At 40.6% G+C, this 20,706-nt stretch overlaps 1 protein-coding gene across 11 annotated transcripts in view; it reads right to left on the bottom strand.

The window, feature by feature from the left end:
- The window catches only part of Btk (tyrosine-protein kinase Btk29A), a 739,841-nt gene that overhangs the window by 9,586 nt on the left and 709,549 nt on the right, over positions 1–20,706 (bottom strand). The window lies entirely within an intron of this gene.

The raw sequence follows: 20,706 nt of genomic DNA, 5'->3' as shown, positions 1-20,706 counted from the left end.
CTCTAAGAGGTCCTAGAAGGGTCCCCAGAATTCTACAGTAGACTTTCTTGTAAAGCAGGTGTCTGGAGGCTGGAGACCAGTTATTGACCTCTCCTCTTTGAACAGATTTGTTCTGCAAACTTCATCAAAATTGAGACAGCAGACATGGTAAGACGGGATGGGATCTAAAAGATGCAGATCCCCAGATCCAAATCCACCAATCATCAAGGATGTAACCAAGATAATCCTTTACAATAAGATATGAGAGTTAAAGATACTGTGCTTTAGCCTGTCCACAGCACCTCAAGTGTTCACTCTAGTTTCAACCAGGGCCCATGCCAAAGGCCTACATCTGTTATGCTACTTAGATGACTGGTTGATTCTAGCAGACTGTGGAGGCCCTTCTCCTACACCGAGACAGACTTGTAGCGCTTTGTCATGATCTGGGGATTGTGGTAAATCACTAGAAGTCCTCTCTGCAACCATCTCAGAGTCTAGTATATCTCGGGATGCAAATACAGGTATACCTCACCATGTGTCAGTACCGGTAATTGGTTCCAGGAGAGGCAACTCAAGTTGAATTTACTTGTCTCTGAATTTACTTATCACTAGGCTAAACCACAAATAACCATTCCCAGTTCTGTATTTTTCAGTACGTATATCCAGACTTGTAAATGTTTACAATTTAGCACTTTTACAGTAAATGTGGTTAGTTCTAAAATAGTATAAAATAGAAAGATTTTGTAAAGTTACATAGCAAATTAAGTTATTACAATTTTTTTGCAACAGTATAAAATAAACTTGGTTGTTACATTTACCATATCTCAGCTGTTGAAAAGTGACCGAATGCACAGATTTTATTTATTTATTTAAAAGAAACGATTATTATCAAGATATTCAAGTTTTTAGTTTATAAAATAACCTGTATTTCTGTTTAAGAAAGCATAGATAACATACTGTGCAAGAAACAACACACGTTGCGTCATACTTCTAGAGTAGTGGCATAGGCTACGGTCGTCTGAACGAAAACTCCGAACATTTACAGTAAGCACAGTATAGTTAGGCTGTAATGTAAATATTACTACTGTAGATATATTACAGTAATACACATTACAGTATCAGCGAGTATTAGGTTACAGTACAGTATTACTAAATAGGAACAACTTTTGCTTTACAGAACAGTAAGGGGGTGATGACGACTCTGTAAACTTTACCTTAGCACAATAATGTACTGTAACCTTACTGTGTCCAGTACATAGTGTACATGTGTGCAAATGTTTTATACACTGTACATATGGTTATAAACTGTGGTAGAAACCAAATTAAAACTATTAGGCAGTATTTACTGTTAATAATCATCTGGGCACCCGCTTGTGGTAAGTGGAAGCGACGTTTTAGGTTAAGAGCCAGCCCACCCTAGTGTAATATTTATTAAATTTTTCGCTTATCGCGAATGTGTCTGTAACCTAACTATTGCGGTAATCGAGGTCTGAATACATGTGTTATGTGCTTTTTACACTATTCCAGTGATATGACTTCAATACTTGTGGCAGACAGACAGTCAAACAAAATGACTCAAAACTTGATATTTATTTTCCTATATTATTTTTCACAACCAATGTAAATTTGAAACAGACTTGACTCAAAATGATATAAACCTAAGTATACCTGTAAACACCCAATTGGGCAAGGTCTTTATGTCACAAGACAGAGTAGAGAGACAACAGAACGTGGCACGTCCCTTCCTGGAGTAAGACTGTAGCTATGCTTGTTAGGGCACTTGAATTCCTATAAACGCATGATCCCCTACAGCCATCTCCATATTCTATCTCTAGTGGCAACTGAAATCTCACTGGTCTCATCTTCGCATTCTATCTCTAATGGCAACTGAAATCTCACTGGTCTCAGCACAGGGATCCGGCGGACTTCCAAGTCCTAGTGGCTCTCGAGCAACAGAGTGACCCCGAGTTGTAGGGTAGACGATACCAACCCAATCAGGGGAGTAGACCTCTGTCCTCACCCGGAATTGATGCTCTTCACAGATGCATCAATAGAAGAGTGGGGGCTCACCTGTTGCAGCACATGACCTCAAGACTGTGATCCAAATCCAATCAGCCGTGCCACATAAATCTCCTCGAAATGACGGCAGCTTTTCTGACCCTCAAAAACTTCCAACTACTACTTTCAGGTCACTCTGTAGTGTTGATAAGTGACATGACGGTAGTGGCAATCTTGGCAAGCAAGGAGGTGCTTTTTCATGGCAGCTATGCCATCTAGCTGGATAAATCCTAAGATGGATAGAATACACCTAATTAGCCTTATCATTCCGGGAAAGAATAACATACTTGCCGACAATCTGAGCAGGTCGGATACAGTAGTTGCCCTCAAGTGGTCTTTGCTTCCTAGGATTGCCAAGAAAGACTTGACTTTGTACGGTTAGCCAATGATAGATACGGTGTACGGTTCGCCAGTACCAAATCCTCAGGCAGCTCTTATAGATACCTTCCAATATCTGTAGGAAAACCTGGACGTCTATGCGTTCCCTCCTTGTGTTTGAAGAAGAGACTCCTCAACAAGGTAAAGGCACTGCAAGACCTATCGATGACCCTAATAGCTTTGCTGTGGTAGAAAGCAGAAATGTTCCCAGATCTTTTACTTCTGTTCTCAGAGGTACCGAGAGAGCTTCCTCTCCTAATTAACAACCTCATTCAGTGTTTTATCACAGGGCAGTTGCTTCCCTATGACTTTACACTTGGAAGCTATCCAACATCTCCTCGAACAGAGGCTTTTCGCAGACAGCGAACAGGATGTCTGGATACCTCTTTAAGTCACCTATTGCCGTCTACCAGGCAAAGTAGGCTATTTTCTATGGTTGGTGTCGTGGAAAGGAATCTCGCTCCTCTCGAGGCCACTAACTCCGTGATAGTGGAGTTCTTACTGTACCTCAGGGAAGAAAAACTCCTTGGTCTCGGTGGTGAAAGACTACCCTTGTCATTAGAGTGAATGGAGTTAACATTTCCTCTTCGACAAAATTCTCTTTCCTCATACTGAGTTTTAAGCTTAACTTACTTGCCCAAAGTTGGACTGCCTCCCTGGAATGTAGTACATGTGCTACAATCCCTGATAGGAATGCCTTATGAACCATTGTGTCAGTCCTTAGACTGTGACTTGACTATTAAAATGGTTTTCCTCCTTGCTCTGGCCCCTGCTAAACGGTCCAGCGAGTTATGTGGAGTTTCCTTTGACATAGACCATTCAAGGGGATAGGGGCAGCTCAACTTCATCCAGGATTTCATTGCCAAGACTCGGAACCGGCTGTAGCGGACCCTAGGTTCAGGACCTTCTGGTTTTGATTTAGTTTTTTCATCATATAACTGATGATCCTGATCAACTGTTACTATGTCCTGTGATAGTGATGAGATGCTATTTTAAACAAACTTCCAGAGCTCGCCCACACATTAAACAACTCTTTGTTAGCACAGGCAGTTTCAAAAGAAGTCGCAACGAATACGATCTCTGCATGGATTCGCCAGGTGATTGAACAAGGAATCCTGATTCTCCCACAAGAGATGCAGACCCAGAGCTCATAACATTACAGGCATCAGTACATCCCTAGTATTTACAAGAAACTTCACTGTGGCGCAGGTTTTACAAGCAGGTGTCTGGAAATGTCAGATCTTGTTTACAACTCACTACCTGCAAGATGTAACCCACAGAAACCTGGATACAGTCCATAGGTCTTGTGGTGGCAGCACAACAAATGGTGTAAGGTACCTCAAGTCCCTTACAGTATGAGTACAGTAGCAGTCGTCGAAGGCAGACGTTACCCAGTTTTTAGTGTGGGATGAATGGATAAAATGACTGGCCTTTTCTTCCTTCATCTTTCCCTATCTTTGGGTACAACATCTGGACAACTGCAAGCTGGCCTTCCTCCTTCTGACTGTAGGTACAGTAATACCCATTTTCCTTGTGTAGCCTGAAATATTCTGATCAAGTCACAGTGCCTAAAGTTTTCATACTTTCTCCACTATTGTCCAGGCTGTCAACTCTCGTGTACGACATTCCGAGAGAGTGCGCATTAACAAGGGTGCCCTCTCGCACTCGCATAAGCTAAGAATCACACCCTCGGTGAAGTTCCTAGCCAGATGGAGGTTTGACTTCCACCCACCTAAAGGCAAGTCTTCATAGCAAAGAGTAAATAGTTTGAATTTGTGCAAGAACATATGAAAAATCTGGAAGTATTCTGTATTTTTCCTAACCATACAAACCCGAGTATATTATTTATATTTGGCCCACCATCCCCTATCCCCCTAGAAAGTCCTGTCAGCATCAAAAGTGGATATAGTCTAGCTAATTGTGAGGGGTGGTTAGTCCACCCAGCGCTAGTAAGAAAGGGGGGGGGTTTACCTTGCATTGAAAGTTTATGGCTCGTTTTCCAGCAAGTCGGAACAATTTATCCACTGTAAAGATCTCGGGTTTGAATCGTTAAAAACCATTCAAATTATTTCCAATTTTGTCGTTTTTGAAGTGTGACCTACCTTGAAAATAAAAAGTTTTTTTCTCTCTCCCCTCTAGGTCGATAACCAGTGCTAGATCGCCAAAATGGAGTGGGTCATGACATTTTGTACTCAAACTAATTTCTGTGGCTAATCAATTCTTAGTGTATTCAACTCTTTTAGCAAGACAAAACGGATTTTGAGCGAAGCGAAAAATCTATTTTTGGGTATATCGCCATGTCATTCTGATGGAAGGTTCCTAATAGTAGCTTCCCAAGGGATATATGTACTACAGTGATATTCCCAGAGAATTTACCTTTAGGTCTCCAGAATTCTAACTCCTGTCGCAAATATCCTTAAAATCTCTCTCGAGGATATCGCATAATATCAGGGGACGTATTCTTGACACGCCACATAGCAATCTTCACCCCGAATAGCGTTTACGCTTCGAGGGGGAAAGTGGCAAAATTAGAAGGGGAGCCGTATCAAGGTTACCCTACTTCCCATACTACTATTGAGTATCAAGATAGCGCCATATCCAAGATGGTGGACATTCCTTGTAGCATTGAGCATGGTGCAACAGATACAGTAGTTTCGGGAGGGATTCTGCGAAGACCTTTTCTATAGAAAAGGAGGGTGGGTCCATCATGACGACATGGCGATATCACCCAAAAATAGATTTGTCGCCTCACTCAAAATCTGTTTTTTGGGCTCAAGCCATGTCGTCCTGATGGAAGTTTACCAGAGCATTACTGTATCTGTGGATTTTCAACAGTGTTACCTTGGGACAATATTTCTATGGTCATCTGGACCATTTGAGACAAATGACATTACCGTTATCTGTCATTAACACTATTCATAAACAATGTTAGTCCTTCCTGCCTCCTACAGGGAAGAGTCATTCTAGACGGTAGAAAAGGGGCCTCAAGGTTAGCATATATTGCATGAACAAACATAAGTATTCACTGGGTATAAACACGGTCTCACGGTTTGTATCTATTGTCGGAACAATATCAGTGTCCATTATATCCATTGTTTGTAAGCATACAATGAAATGAGGTTTACTTGCATGAGTAAGTCAAAGAGCTCTGGCATCTTAAATATGCAAATTGCCGGGAGAATTAGGACGTAATTACATTCTAATAGACATTTATTTCTAATAAATGACTAAATGAAATAAGTAAAACGAATGTAGCATGATAAAGGAATTATACATGCGACGTATACAGAAGTTATTTTCCTTTTTAAAAGGGAAGATATGATGAGTGCCACTCTCAGACTGAAGAGAAAAATTTTTAATACATTTTTCCTTTATAATTTCTGTAAATTTTGTATCCTATTGACACTGTGTATACGGCACGAGTGTTATCTGTATAATTCCACGCCTGAGATTTTGAACAGATTTAGTGTCACCATGGTAACACTCATTTAAAGGGTATCACACTGAAAGTGCTGGTACCTTCTCCCTTTAATTGACAGTCCCAATCAATTAACTGTTCATCGCAGAATTAGACGACAGGTTTTAATACACTACCTGCCGCCACCACATAATGCTTCAGTTCATGGACCTGCTTAGCATTGTGTTTGTAGAACACTCTGGATGATTTCCATCCAGTATATGAGCAAAGACGCTCAAAGTCCATATACTGAAAAAAGTTCAGTGATGAAGCAATTTTCCTCGGATCATGACCTGCGGAAGTACTGTCAGGATCTGCTCTGCGAATAAAGTAGGTGAGCTTCGCCCTCAGTTGTTTTAGGGATAAGTTTGATCCAGAGGTTTCTCCTTTAAAGAGCTGTCCTCCCCTGAAGTCTGAAGTTCTACGAAGATAGACCTTTAGACACTCTACAGGACATAGAGAGACATCTTCCTTCAGAGGGCAGATTCTCCAGGGACCCCACCTCTTAGTGGGTAGCTCGTTCTTAGCGAGAAAGGTTGGATCAGGAAAGAGATTCAGTTCTCCCGCTTCTGTGAACTGAATGTGGCCCCCATCTCTAGATAGGGCCACTATTTCACTAACTCTAGCCCCAGAGGCTATAGCGAACAGAAAAATAACGTTTTGGGTTAGATCCATGAGGGAACAATCTTCATTGTTCACAGATGAGGCATAATGTAGGACCTTGTCCAAAGACCATGAGATGGGCTTTGGCGGTGCTGCAGGCCTAAGCCTTGCGCATGCCTTTGGAAACTTATTAAAGATTTCATTCGCCAGATCCACATGAAAGGCATATAGAAGAGGTCTAGTCAAGGCTGACTTGCACGTAGTTATCGTGTTGGCCGCCAGACCTTGATTATGAAGGTGGACAAAGAAGGACAGACAGAAGTTCATTGAAATTTCTTTCGGTTCTTTTGCTTTAACAAAAGCAACCCACTTTTTCCAAGATGACTCATATTGTCTTCTGGTTGACTTAAGACTTGTATTCTTCTAAGAATTCTATATCGCCTTCTGAGATCCCAAATCTTTTCCTAACCGCTAGGGCAAGAAAATCATGAAATGAAGGGTTTGGGCTCTGTGTGATAAATCGAAGGCAATTAACTTCTGAACCTTCTGAGATAGTACAGGGTTCAGTACTAGAACCAGCCTCAGCCTCGGTTCCTTCACTAAAGGGAACCGGTTGCTCTTGGGCTACTTGGGAGCCAACAGAACCACTCCTCCCTGGAAGGATCTCAGCATGTTGAGGACCTTCAGCAGGAGATTGGATGGGACGAACAGGAATTCCCGAGTCCATCCCTTCCCTACTAGAGACATGGTGTCTGTTATCTCCACTAGAGGATCCTCGTATGGGGCTACATATCGAGGTAGTTTCTTGATGACGCTCGTGACGAAGAGGTCGATCTGCAGCTCGGGGACTTGTTCCCAACTGGGAGAGAATAGGTCTGCGTCTGTAGACCATTCTAAATCTATCGGCTTGAGCCCGAGTAGAGCATCTGCTGTCACATTGCGGATCGATTGTACATGAACTGCTGATAGGTGCCATCCTTTTAGGCAAGGGATGGGTAACATCACTTAGACTATATGAGACGCTCTCTAGCCTTGTCGGTCCCAACGTCTCATTATCGCTTCGATGTCCCAGATCAGCCTAAGGAGGTCTGATCTGCATGGAGAGAGTTTCCCCAACCACGAACAGGACTAACATGGCCTTGGATAGAAATGACCGAATCCCTTGGATTTTCCTCTGATGAGAGTGAGCACCCCATTCTTCCGACTAGGCATCCATGCGGATGATCTTCAATAGTCGGGGTAGTAGCAAGGGCACGGTCTTCAATAGGCTTTTGGCCTTTGACCATTGTTAGGGAAGCGATTAAGGAAAGACTGATATTGGTCCTTTTAGATCTCTTCGAGCGTTTGATGCGTATCTTCTCCAGACTCTTAACGCACCTTTCAGCTGTGCTCTTAGCACTGGGTCTGTCACTATTGGGAACTGGAGAGAGTTCAGAACTCCTCTCTGTCAGCGTCTTGGAATCCTGACTGATTACCATAGTCTCTTGACTGACCCTGCGAACTCCTTTTACATCCCCAAGGGAAAGGAGAGCTGGTGTGACCACAGGTTTCAATGGTTTTTTAACCATTGAAGCCTTTGAGCTGGAGAGAATTGAGACTTCTTGAAGCTGATCTTGCATCCCCGATGTTCCAGGAACCGGATCACTTCCTTGGATGCTCATAGACCAGCCACTTCGGGTGCTGCCCACCCCAGCCTTTCGTCAAGGTACTTTGTTACCTGAACCATTTCTAGGCTTGGTTTTTGTGTGACTGTGTCCGCCAATCCCGTTTAGATACTTGGGACTGTGTTTAGTCCGACAAGTATCTTTCCTAGGACATACGTTATCCTCTGTAACTTGAATCCTAGGTAGGAGGAGAAGGGCGACTGACTGGAAGCTGCCAATAGGCCTCTCAGGTCTGACAAGACTGTGAACACCCCTCTTGAAATAGGGTCCTTATGTTCAGAAGGATTAACATTCTGAACTTGCTGTTTTATTTGAACTTTTGAGTGGCGACAAGTCGAGAATGACTCTTAGTTTTCTCGAGTCCTTCTTGTGAACACCAAACAGCCTTCCCTGGAATTCGATGGACTATACTTTCCTTACCACCTGTATGCTCTAGAGCTCTAAGGTATACTCTTCTAGGACGGGGTTGGAGTGTAGGAAGAGTTGAGGAAATGATGGTGGAGGCAAGTCTATTTTCCATCCTAGTCCCATCTTGATTAGGCCTTGGACCCAAGGAACGAAGGTCCAGTGTCCTGAAGGAACCTCCCTAAGCGTCTCTTTGCTTCGTCTGATCGGGTTTACATCTTCGACCGCCTGCCTGTGGCACCGTGGTCATCGAAACTGTGGGATGTTGTTGAACAGCCCAGGGAAAATTTCTAGACTTTTCTGTCTTCCTTTTAGGTTGGGGACCCACATCCGTGGAAGACTTTCTCTTTGAAAAGATGCCCCACATCTGGAGAAGTCCTATGTTCTCCGTGGTGGCTTTCTTAATCACACCTCTAACTACCTCGTTTGGAAAGAGGTCTCTACCCCAGATGTTGGAAGATATTAGCTTCCTGGTTTCGTGTTTCACTGTTGCGGCGGCGAACAAACTCCCTACAGGCTCTCCTAGCCTTAATAAAGGCATAAAGGTCTTTTACTAAGGTGGCCATATGCATTTTGGCCAAGACCATGAGCATGTCTGGGGTACTTTGATGGCCTGAACACAACTCTATGCAGTTCTGTAGGGATAGGGAGGCTGCAAGTCTCTCCTTTGTCTCTTGTTCCTTGCTCAAAAGAAACTCAGAAAGTTTAGGGATGTTCTCGCTAAACTGTCGTCTAGCGACATCCGCGTCTAGTTTTCCTACCGAAAAGGTTAAGTGGACTTCCTTCCAATCCTCCTGCATGGGAAAGGCTGGTGACAGAGGCTTTCACTCCTCGAGTGCAGGACATGGTTTACCTGCCTCCACTGCCTTGGCAACAGATTTAAATGCCTTCCACATAAAGGGGAATGATATTGAAGCAGGAGCAAGAAAGGTAGGGTGTCTGTTACTTAGTGTGAACACTTTCGACACTGAGTAACCCGCCTTTCTCAGGCTACTTGACAAGATAGCCTGTGCCTTATCATGTTCGAGAATCATGACCTCCTTCAGTTCCATTTCTTTTCGAGACGTTGGTTCATGCTTCAGTCGAATGAAGCAATTAGGGAAAGCGTCAAAGCTTGGCAAAAACTGGATTTCGTCTAAAGGAACAGCACCCATCTTCTCCGAGATGTAGAGTTTGCTGTCTAAAATCGGCATAAGCTCCGCATACCTCCAGGGATTGGTTTTGGAGCATGTCGAAAGGTCTTGGTCTCTGGGTCGTTTGTATGACCCTTGGGGAGCGACAAGTGGAGTTTCACCGAGCTCCATCTTGAATTTCGCTTCCTCCTTTTCGCCTTGTGTGCGAAAGTTTAATATTAGACCCTTCATATGGGCCAGTAATTAGTCCATTTTGTCTAATAGAGGGGTAGAAGGGGAAGATGTCGATGTTAACGGCTCTAGAGCCGGCACTGATGGAAGCAATTCCGACACGACATTGCCCACCTCTTCCCGTGGGGGCTTCTTGCCCTCCGTCCTAGAGGCTATCTGGACACAGGGAAGTGCGAATCGTGCCTGGGGCACCACTATTTCCCTACTTGCTTTCGGGAATAGTAAGCTACGCATCCTATCATTAGGTAGGTATGGTCCCGGAGAGATTTTCTGGAATCCTCTTACCCAGTTGTGTAGTATCTTACGAGCTGCATCCCTAGACTCCATCGACTTGTGATTATCGAAACCCTCGGACATTAAGGTCCGACATATATTGCAAACTTGGGGGTTCCAATAATGCAGGGATTCGGAAATAATATTGCAGGGGGCATGAAACCTGCATGTATTATGACCATAAAAGTACTTACTCTTGATATTGCAGAAGAATGCAACACATGTTATCTGGGGTTACTCCTGTAAAGAAAGGAAAGCAGAATGAGTATACAATTGATTATCTCACTGATAAGCTATATGTAAAAGTCATCTTTTAACTAAAATAGCTTAGGATAGTAAGCTAGAAAGGGATAGTGGGAGACACATACTTGTGTATCCCTTGCAAGCAAATGCTGTTACCTCCCCTCAGTATTATCTATAAGGAGATTCCTTTATCAAGGCAACTCTAACGAAAGGGTTCTAACCCCTAGGGGTAGAAAAGTGTATAATGCCACTACCCCTTTTTATTATTTAACGCTGTGGGGTAAGGATGACTGATTTCTAATCAGAGTATTGAAAGAATTCTATTCTTTTAATATAGGAACGGTCTCGGCAGAAGCCCGCACAAGGGTACCCAAGACATGTTAGAAATTAACTACTGTATAATCATACTATAGTTTTCTGTTTGCATCATATGCTATATTGCAAAATACCGACTACTGTATAATTATATATATTGTAGTTCAGCCAGTATGCTGCCATTATGGCTAGCATCTGACAACACGGTCCAGCCGGCATGACGCCAACTGGACTAGGAAGTATAAAAGACATATATTTGTGTATCCTACCCAGCCCATTTGCTGTGACCTTCCCTTCCAATATTAAAATCAGAGAGTTTCCTGATCATGGAAACTCAAGGATAAGTGTTCTAACCTTTTAGGGATAGAAGTGTACCACCACCAGCCCTTTAATTTATTTAATATTTGTAGGGTAAAACGTAAACTGATTTCTAATCAGAATATTGAAGAAATTCTATTCTTTCAATATAGGATTGGTCTCAGCAAACACCTGGGCAAGGATACCCAAGATATATTGGAAAATAACTACTAGTATAATATATACAATAGTTTTCTATCTGCAGTATATCCTATACTGCAAATATACTGACTACCTGTATAAACATATACTGTAATTCAGCCGGCATAGCTAGTCCCGGCCGGCGCAGCCAGCATGCTAGCTAAAAGAGAGAGACAGCATGGAGTAAAGGCTGCCTTATTACTGTGTATACACTAATTAAGGATGTAAATATCTAATTTACTGCCTTTCTCCAGAAAGAAGGTTCAAATGGAAGGGGAGAATGTAACATTCAGGCTTCCATCCAGCCATCAGTACCATTGCCGGCAAGGTCCGGCAGGCTAGCACCCAGCAGCACTGGTACAGTCGGCATACTGTTGGCTGAGTCAGCACCTGTCTGTGCCGGTCTGGCGGTATCACTTCCCACCAACAGCCATCATGGCTGCCAGCAGCCGCCAGCCGCCGTCATGGCCGTCGGCAGATGACATGGCTGCCAGCAGCCTGCATAGCCGTCATAGCCGCTGGCAGTTTGTATACAACATGGCCGCTGGCAGTCGTCATGGCTGCCAGCAGCCGTCATAGCCGCAGGCAGTCAAACAACAGCTGTTGAGTAGGAGTCTGGCCGGCCCCACAATTCACCAGCAAACGGTGAGATTGCAGGACGACGGCTCAAAAACATACGATGGCTAGGCCATCACAAAAGAACAGAGGGAGAGGGAGAAGGGTCCTGTATGAGGTGTGGAAGGAGCCGGCAAGGTTGCCGGTCCTACAAACACTCAAGAAACTGTTTCAGTATCGGCGCCATCCTAGGCGGCAGGAGTATGTCTATTCTCCAACCTAGGGTCTGCCAATACAGTTAACGGGGCGGCAGCAGTGCTGCCTCCTCTCAACAAATGAGAAACAGAGTTCCAGTGCCGGCACCATACTAGGCAACAGAAGAATGACTATTCTTCAGCCTAGGGTCTGCTAGTACAGGACTAGTCTTCTAGACCACAGGGAGAAGGTGGCGGCATCATACAACCACTTCAAGTGCAGCCTAGGGAGGGCTAGCCTCCTATGCCGGCAGCCTAGCCGGCAGGGGAATGACTATTCACCCTGCCAGCCGGCTACCGGCGCAAGACTAAACACTGAGGTTCTGACCGAATCCCAAAACCTGCTATCTGCGGTTAAGGGAAGGGACAGAAAACCCTAGGCTAGTCATGCCTGAATGAAAACTCAAGGCATGACCCACTAGGGTTGTAGCCTAAGGCTACACTCAGAGAGAAGATGAGATTACCCTTAAATCTCCACTAGAGACGAGTATCGGTTTATATAATAATTCTAGGAGATATCTATCTCCGTCTGAATTGATAACCAATACACGAGGGTAACTGGGGAAAAATCAAAAGTATACATAGAAAAAGGAAAAATTATGCATAAAATAAATATCTTTACAAGTATCAAATGCCTAAATAGTTTTCATAATTAATTAATGCTATTTCAACCGGGAATGTCATTCTACTAACTAAATAACACATGCCTAACGAACGACAGCGCCCATGGCGCCTCCGGTAACAGGCCTAGCTCCTAAGCACAATAAATATTCTAATTTCATTGTGAGACAGGAGCTAAAATACGCACATTGTAAAGAATCAATGCTCAACTTTCCAGAGGCGAAAGAAGCTGGAGATTGCAAAATAATCCTTATAAATCGATCGAAAAAGTTAGAGCAATAGGGAACACCACCGTGCGAATTCGCTACAAAATTAGGAATGTCCGCCATCTTGGATATGGCGCTATCTTGATACTCAATAGTAGTCTGGGAAGTAGGGTAACCTTGATACGGCTCCCCTTCTAATTTTGCCACTTTCCCCCTCGAAGAATAAATGCTATTCGGGGTGAAGATTGCTATGTGGCGTGTCAAGAATACATCCCCTGATATTATGCAATATCCTTGAGAGAGATTTTAAGGATATTCGCGCCAGGAGTTAGAATTCTGGAGACCTAAAGGTAAATTCTCTGGGAATATCAGTGTAGTACATATATCCCTTAGGAAGCTACTATTAGGAACCTTCCATCAGGACGCCGTGGCTTGAGCCCAAAAAAACAAATTACATCAGTGGTTAATACCTAACCAATATTCTCCACAGATTTTAACAGCACTGAATGGCTGCCCTAGTATAGGTCACATATTCCATACCACACTTTAACCAGAGACATAATTGGTATTAAACAGTAATGATATATATTTATAGACAAAGGTACACAATGACAAGGTGAAAATGTGTTTGAAACTAATTTCTGTGAAAAAAAGTCAGTTGAAACTGATTTGGTGACAAAATGAGGTTAAACATAAGGTAATAAAGAATATTTAAGAAGTTTGTGTAAGCTAGACCTTTTAAGAACCTAGAATATTTCATTCGTGCAAAAGCTGATTTACTAGTGAAAGGAGTTTCTTTGACAGTTATAAGTATAGTATTTACTCTTTCTTAATCATACATAAATAATGAGAATAGGGAGCATGAAAAAGATAAATACAGTTGACCTCATGGGTTGCCAAATGCAGTAATATGTTTTGCTCCAAAATCAATACTTAAATTTTGTGGTTAACTGAGCATGCAAGTAACTTAAAAATACAGTCTTTAAATTTCAAAAATGAATGATATAAAAAGTTAAAAATTTAGTAGTGTTCTTTGTATATATAAATTATTTTAGATTTTTCATTAGAATGAAAACCTAGCAGAGAAAACTATTTTTTTCTGTTAATATCAGCATTGTACAGACAGTCTTCAACCAATTAACACAATGGGGGCCTAGAGGCCATTCGTAGCTTGAATTGTTTGTAAATCGTTATGGTACAAGTACCCCTAGAGTTACATATTGGCCTGGGGTATGTGTACAACTTTCAATAGTCAAATAGTCCCCTTTCATATAAAATCAATATTAGATTATTAAAAATGATGTTTGATTTACTTATCACATTACATTACTCTATATAATACAGTAAGTATGTTGTTATCACAAGAGAAATGTACAAATTGCCGTACACACAAACTATGTATATGTAGTTACTATCGTGTAAACATCAGCCCAGTAAAAGACTCGAAGGAAAATCTTATAACAAATGATTTGGAAAAAGCCAAACTGATGAATGCATATTTTACAACTGTAATTCACTAAGGAAGAATCAATGGCCCTCATCAAAACCAGCTATCAAATATGAAGAGCCACAACCATGAAATAGAATTAAATTTATAATGGATGATGTCAAAAATAAAATAAAAGGACTCAGTACGTCAAAGGTACCAGGTCCAGATGATATTAATTCAAGAGATTATAGAACTAGAAGAAGAGATAAACACTTTTACATGTTCTGAAAGACGGCCAACGAAAGAGACACCGCAAGGATGGAAACTAGGCAATGTTCCTCCACTCTACAAGAAGGGACCAAAAGAAGAAGCTGGCAACTACAAACCCATCCTAACTTCAGTACTTTGCAAAAATTTTTAATCAATTATAGTAGATTCAATAGTAGAACACACAGAGACAAACAATCTTCTGATAAACAGCCAACATAGATTTAGACAAAAGAGATCATGTATGACAAATCTTTTGGAATTTTTCCACATGTTTAGCATTTATGATAAAAGCAGGGCAATAAACATCATATACCTAGCCTCATAAAAAATTAATGGTTAAAATTAGAGCACTAGGCATTACTGATGAGCCAGCTGAATGAATCGAGATTGTCTAACAAACAGAAAACAGAGAGTTGTAATCAATGGAGAAGCTTCAGAGTGGGCAGCTGTTACAAGAAGAGTACCTCGAGGATCCGTCCTTGGCCCATTGCTATTTCTGATCTACAATAACGGCATTGATTTAGGGTTAACTGGTAGAATAGCCAAACTTGCCAACGATACTAAACTAGGCATAAATGCTGCGAACACAAAAGACATAGAACCCTTAAAGGTGCGTTCACACGATCAAACAAAGTTCGACGGACAAAATCGTTACCAACTAGCAGTGGAAAGAGAAAAGGCTCGCTGATGACGTCAGAAGCGAGCACCAAGTGGTGTACGGACACTGTCCGTGTTCCCAGCATTGAAACGTCACACACTGTCTGGTGTGGAAGTTTACGATGCTGCCAGGCACACGATGAACAAAGTCACTTGGTTACAAGATTTTCAAAGTCCGTCAGTTAACTAGGTCTCAATTGTCCTGTTAACATGGCCAGTAGTACCTCAGTCAAGGAGAAAAGTTGCCACTGGGACAGAAAAGAGACCCTGCTACTAATAGAACTATACCGGCACCATTCCCTTCTTGGCATCTCCTCCTCCTCCTCACAGGGTACAGCAATGATCATACTACATAGTGCAATTTATTTGACCTTGTTTTTTTTCCTGTGTACCATGGTAGTGATGTACTGCATCAGTCGTCCAAGGCCACACACTGAATTAAATGCCTGAGTTACCAACGGACATCATCTTCGAACATTGTCCACCGGTCTATGCCCTATGAGCAGATTCGAAACGGTGGTAAACCCCCTCATCTGGTACCACTGCTTGTTGCCAGATCCGCTTCCATCGTTTCACCGCTTATGACGTCCTCCTGCTTCTCCTGTGATATGGTAACGATTTTGTCCGTCGAACATAGCTCAATCGTGTAAACGCACCTTAAGAGAGGATCTAATGAAGCTAGAAGACCAGAAAATGGCAAATGCTTTTTACCTGTGGGAAATGTAAAGTCATGCTCATTGGCTACATTAACCCACAATCAGATTACTCACTGCTAGGTAATGAAATAGAAAGTGCGGACCAGGAATAAGATCTTGGTATTATTATCAACAAGGATTTCAAGTTCACCAAACAGAGCATAAAAGCTGAAAAGAAAGCACAAAAACTAATAGGTTACATAAGGAGACAATTCAAATACAGAAAAAAAGACAAAATACTACAGCTGTACACATCACAAGTAAGACATCATCTGGAATACGGAGTCCAATTCTTGGCTCCACGTATTCAGAAGGCTCACTGCTAGGTAATGAAACAGAAAGTATGGACCAGGAATAAGATCTCGGTATTATTATCAGCAAGGATTTGAAGTTCACCAAACAGAGCATTAAAACTTAAAAGAAAGCACAAAAACTAATAGGTTACACGAGACAATTCAAATGCAGAAACAAAACACTGTACTACAGTTGTGCACATTAGTACGACCCCATCTAGAATACAGTCCAATTCTTGGCTCCACGTATTCAGAGGGATATAGATAGACTGGTGGTACAAGCTAGGGACACCAAACTAGTTCCAACAATAAGGCAATTTGGATATAGTTGCAGGATGGAATGTTTGAACTTATTTGATTTACAAAATTGACGACTAAGGGGACAGTTAATGGAGGCATTATAATTCTTAAGGGAATAACAAATGTAGATTACAACAATCTATTCACGCTTAGTACAAATCAGTCCAGAGGTAACGTCGGCGTCAATGACCTTCGATGTCAGGATGCCAGAGAACTTCAAATCAATCAATCAATCAATCCAGAGGTAACGGATACAAACTGGAATTGAAAAGAGAAAACACCACTCAATGTGGCAATTTCTTTACGTACAAAATAGCAAATACTTGGAATAGACTTCCAGCAGATGTAGTAAACAGTAACATGGTAAACGAGTTCAAGAATAAGTTAGACAAAATCATAAAAACTCTCTAAATGCTTAATGTACATCGCTCTACCAAAGAGCAAGTAGAGTCTCCGCGGATGGACTAAAACGTCTTTAAGACATCCAAAATCCTTGTAACTTAACTCCTTGTCTTACATACATCGACTAAAAAGTCTTTGAGACATCCAAAATCCTAGTAACACACACACACACACCCCTCCAATCTACATTAAGGGAACAAAAGAAGAACCTGGTAACTACAAACCAGTATGTCTTAACTTCAGTGCCTTGCAAACTTTTTTAATCAAAATTAGAGGACTAGGCATCATTGACGAGCCAGCTATATGGTATAAGATTGGCTAACAAACAGAAAACAGAAAGTTGTAATTAATGGAGAAGCTTCAAAGTGGGCAGCTGTTACAAACAGAGTACCTCAAGGATCCGTCCTTGGCCCATTGCTGTTTCTGATCTACATTAACGACATAGATTTAGGATTAACTAGTAAAATAGCCAAATTTGCTGATGATACTAAATTGGGCATAAATGCTACGAACTCAGAAGACCTAAGCCTTATGGGGCCCGGCCGGAATGCCAATACCGGGGGGGTTGAGGAAGAAAAACACAAAATCCTGAAAAAATTCAGAGCTTCGTATGGGAATGGAGAATACATATACGAAATATTTTGTCAAAATTCCTCTTACTTTCATAGTTACAGGGTAATTAGTAAAAGTAACACATTAAACCAAAAACATTGTTCCCTACAAGAAAATGCGGTATTTCTTCTGTTATTGTAAATTTTGATAATTACATTTTAATGTAAAACAAATTGTAAGCAATGGCATCTGTATAGATTCCACGAGTCACAGGACGATGTACTACACTGTAAATTACACCCTTCTCCCTTCAGTCCTACCACAAACCTCATAGAGAGTACATGTTTGAGTTTGACCTCTGACATTCACTCTTTTTACGTCTATTTTTCTCGTTTTCAGCAAGAATTTCATCATATCAAAGAGTAAAAGACAATTTCAACATCTCATTAACATAAGGAAGAAGAAAATTTGCTCTAAAAAGAGTTCAGAAGAGGGTAATATCAACGAAATTAGCAGAGCAGAGTTAGTGAAGGAGAGAGATGATGAAGATACGACCGTCTCGCCCTAAGAAGCAAGATATTGAGCAAAGGGATCTTCATTTATGATTAAATTATGATGAATAATTTTGTTTTTTGTTTATTAATATCCAAAAAGGAACAAGAAATTCATAATAATCATGATTTATTAATATTGTCTTTGTAAAAATACATAGAAAAACTTTGAACGCTCGAATCTCAAAACTATAATTATTGACCTTCAAATTCTATCTTCCTTAGTTTTAAAGATAAAGCATTGAAATTTGGTATATAACTTAGAAAGACATTATAAAACACTAAAATAAGAGCTCATTTTCCAATTTTTGTTTCATATATTCTTTCTTACTTTTTTTCATTGAAATATAGGGTTTATTTTTTTACCGTAATGAAAAAATTCATATCTAGCAAAAAAATTACTTAGAATAAAAACGCTGTATTTTATTTGAGATCTCTATCACGTCTATATAGGGTACTAATCCCAGGTATTAATATTAAGTATCAAGAGAGGAAATAGAATTTGAAAAACACTAATTTTTGAGGTAAATCGTCATGGCATCGCAAAACTGAAAGTCGGAAGCAAAAATCCTATGCAGTTTAGAGATGTCTAAGTCACCTTATTAAGTGGTATGAATGTCAAAGTCCTGTCATTAAAAATCTACAATATCTGGCCCACCCCCTTAATAAGGTGACCTTATTAAGTGGTATGAATGTCAAAGTCCTGTCATTAAAAATCTACAATATCTGGCCCACCCCCTTAATAAGGTGACTTAGGACATCTCCAAACTGCATAGGATTTTTGCCTCTGACCTTCGGTTTTGCGACACCAGGGCGATTTATTCTGAAAATGAGTTTTTCAAATTCTATCTGCTCCCTTGATGATTGTTACTAAAATCTGGGATTACTAGCCTATATAGACCTCCAATAATATGAGTCTTTTTTTCCTAAAAATAATTTTTTTTGCCAGATATGAATTTTTTCATTATGGTAAAAAAATAAACCCTAAAAATCAGAGGGAAAATTAAGAAAAAAAATATGAAACTAAAACTGGAAAAAAGCTTCATTTCATTGTTTTATAATGTATTTCTAAGTTATATACCAAATTTTAATGCTATCCAGTATCTTGAAAACTAAGGGATACTATTGGATTTGAAGGTCAATAAGTATAGTTTTGAGATATAGGCGTTCAAAGTTTTTCTTTGAATTTTTCCAAGGACAATATTAATAAATCATGATTATTATGAATTTTATGTTCTTTTTTGGCTATTAATGAAAGAAAACAAAAGTTATTTATCATAATTCAATCATAATAAGGATCCTTTTGCTCAATATCTTGCTTCTTTTGGCGCCTGTGAGGTAAGGCAGCCGCTCCTCTATCCACAACACACTCTCCCTCTCTGCACTACCGATAGCTCTTCTGAACTCTAATAGAGCAAATTTTCTTCTTCCTTATGTTAGGAAGATGTTGAAATTGTCTTTTCCTCTTGGAAATGATAAAATTCTTGCTGAAAACGAGAAAAATAAACGTGAAAACGATAAAAACAAACGTAAAAATTAGTGAATGTCAGAGTGTTTTCAAAGTTTTTCTTTGCATTTTTACAAAGACAATATTAATAAATCCAGATTATTATGAATTTTATGTTCCTTTTTGGATATTGCTAAACAAAAACAAAGTTATTAATCATAATTTACTCACAAACTAAGATCCTTTTGCTCAATATCTTCCTTCTTTTGCTCGTTTCAGGCAAGGCCGTCGCTTCTCCACTCACTCACTCACTCACTCTCTCTCTCTCTCTCTCTCTCTCTCTCTCTCTCTCTCTCTCTCTCTCTCTCTCTCTCTCTCTCTCTCTCTCTCTCTCTCTCTGAATGCTTAGTAGAGCAAATTTTCTTCTTATCTTAGCAAGATGTTGAAATTGTCTTTTCCTCTTTGAAATGATAAGATTCTTGCTGAAAACGAGAAAAACAAAGTAAGAATGAGTGAATGTCAGAGGTCAAACTCAGGCACGTACACTCTCTGAGGTTTGTGGTAGGACTGAAGGACGAAGGGTGTAATACTATATTGTTTGCAACTCGTGGAAGTTATACAGATGCCATTGTTCACAATTTCTTTTACATTAAAATTTAATATTTATCAAAATTTATGATAACAGAAGAAATACTGCATTCTCTTGTAGTTACTTTTACTAATTACCCTGTAACTATAAAAGTAAGCGGAATTTTGACTATGAAAGTAAGCGGAAAAGTAAGCGGAATTTTGACAAAATATTCCATATACGCATTCTCCATTGCCATACGTAACTCAGTGAATTTTTTCAGGATTTTGTTTTTCTTCCTATACCACCATATACAGTATTGGCATTCCGGCTGGCCCCCTTCAGTGGTACAAATGTCAAAGGCCTGTCCTTAAAAAACGGCATTAGCCAACCAGCCCCCATAAGAGAGGATCTAATGAAGCTAGGAGAATGGTCCAGAAAATGGCAAATGCCTTTCAACTGTAGGAAATGTAAAGTCATGCACATAGGTTATAATAACCCACAATCAGATTACTCACTGCTGGGTAATGAAATAGAAAGTGTGGACCAGGAGGAATATCTCGGTATTATTATCAGCAAGGATTTGAAGTTCACCAAACAGAGCATAAAAGCTGAAAGGAAAGCACAGAAACTAATAGGCTACATAGAGACAATTCAAATACAGAAACA

The sequence above is a fragment of the Palaemon carinicauda genome, chromosome 2 (assembly GCF_036898095.1).
Source record: "Palaemon carinicauda isolate YSFRI2023 chromosome 2, ASM3689809v2, whole genome shotgun sequence".
NCBI lineage: Eukaryota > Metazoa > Arthropoda > Malacostraca > Decapoda > Palaemonidae > Palaemon > Palaemon carinicauda.
The sequence above is the reverse complement of the archived record's forward strand: the minus strand, read 5'-3'. Positions and strand labels throughout refer to the sequence as shown.